This window comes from Oryzias melastigma, linkage group LG2, assembly GCF_002922805.2.
Source record: "Oryzias melastigma strain HK-1 linkage group LG2, ASM292280v2, whole genome shotgun sequence".
In the NCBI taxonomy this organism is placed as follows: domain Eukaryota; kingdom Metazoa; phylum Chordata; class Actinopteri; order Beloniformes; family Adrianichthyidae; genus Oryzias; species Oryzias melastigma.
Window position 1 is genome coordinate 19679101 of NC_050513.1, and position 2034 is coordinate 19681134.

The following is a 2034-nucleotide window of genomic DNA, read 5'->3' on the forward strand; positions in this document are numbered from 1 at the left end:
TGTGGCATTAGGGGAACCGTACACATCACCACCTGAGAGACATAAGTACATGTAGCTTCACTTTAGCTCAATGAATCCTTCATCATACACAGAACAATAGTACATTTCACTTTCATGATGTCTCTTGACGAGGCCGCTCCTCTCTATAGCCCTCCATGGACCCGGACAACCCAAAATCCACGTGTACAGGTCAATCCTTGTAAAAATGTATTAGCTGAACTAGATAAGATTGTAAATAAATACTTGTTTTATTTCTTATAACTGGTCAAAACATTCATCAAAAAGAGTTCACTGATACAAATGATCTACCATGTCAGTTAGACATTGCTGATGGTTAAAGACCACCTCTCATACCAACACTAGAACAACTAATCTGTGAGTCCGGATGCAGAAGAGGAGCATCTACGGAAGAACATTTGTGTCAAAAACAGGAAGCAATTTGTCTTGTGCTTGTTGCTGCTCCGCTGAGAGTTAGCACTGCTCCCCGAGGATCAACCACAGCTTTTACACTCTGTTCCTCAATGGGGGGGGGGGGACTTTATGCTCTCTGTTGCAACTCTAGAAGAGCCGAGTCTGACTTGAAACCGCTGAAATAAAGGGAATTGCTTTAATGTTTTATCTGTTTTATCGCTCATTAACAAAAGTCAGAATTCCCTTCATAATCAAACAATCTAACTTTGATTTGTTAGAGAGAAATAATCCACGACTCGTTTCATATAATCCATTCAAGTCTGGGGAAGCAGCTGAGGACATCCTGAACTACTGACATTAGTACGTTAATCTGTGAACAATCTTGTAGAGAGGAGAATCAATTTGGATTTGGCCTTGGTAATATAAGTCCGGCCAGAATCCAGTGGCGTGCGATGAGGTTCACGGCTGGTGGGACACTAACGTCATCAGATTTACAGACATATGAACCCAACAGAGCAGCTCACTCACCATGTGATCAACAACTGTTAAAGTGTGTTGTTTAGCATTCCGTTTCAGTATTTTTCTTCTGTTTACAAACTGTAACATTCTGCAGAAACAGATGGATAACCTGTTTGTAGAATCTTCCTTTTCTTTCCTCAGAGTTCAGATGAGATCACTACCAACAAATTCTCCGGTTTAGAGATTAAAAAACAAAATCCTAAATTTAGAAAATTAAAATATTTAAGAGTAACTGGACGACTGCACTCGACTTGCTGACGCTAAATCTTTTATTCTTTTGCTGCGGTGTCACATTCTCTGGGCTCACCAGCGCCCTCTGCCTCGTGGCGTGTGTACTGCGGTGCAGCAGGTGGACTGTCTGCCTCATCTAGGGTGTTTTTAAAGCACATTTTTTAGGAGATAAAAAGAAGAAATGAGTCACAAACTGACATCAATGTAATCAGACAGATGGTGAGAGATTAGCAAATTAGGTAGTTTTAAAATAAAGCGTATTTTATGAGGATAAAAGACCAAAACAATACAATGTCATACTCTGGTGAGGGCGGGGCTACAGCTGCCTCACCCAGTGCTGTTTGGTGTATTTAAATAGAATAGAATAGAATAGAATAGAATAGAATAGAATAGAATAGAATAGAATAGAATAGAATAGAATAGAATAGAATAGAATAGAATAGAATTGAATAGAAATACTTTATTGATCCCAAGCTTTGAAATTTGGCTGTTGCAGCAAATAGACAGGAACAGGAAACTCGTAAATTTGCTGCTAATTTACCAAAAAACCATTGAAAACCCACACAGAAAAAGGTAATCATCGAAAAACAACCTTTCCTAAAAACTACATTTGATCTTTATTTTAAATTTTAAAAAGTATATTCATTTTAAGTAATTTATGAATTTTTTAAGCTATATTTTGCTGGTGAGGCTCTGCCTCTCCTGACTCCACGTCACTGATCAGACCACCAAACTACCATTAATGTCTCCTTCACGATTAAATCTCAAACGGTTGGTTGTTGTATCTTATGAAAAAGACGGCACTCATACGTCACCATGGTGAAATGGTGAAACGCATTTTCAGTAGTGGNNAGACTTAAAAACTTCCAATTT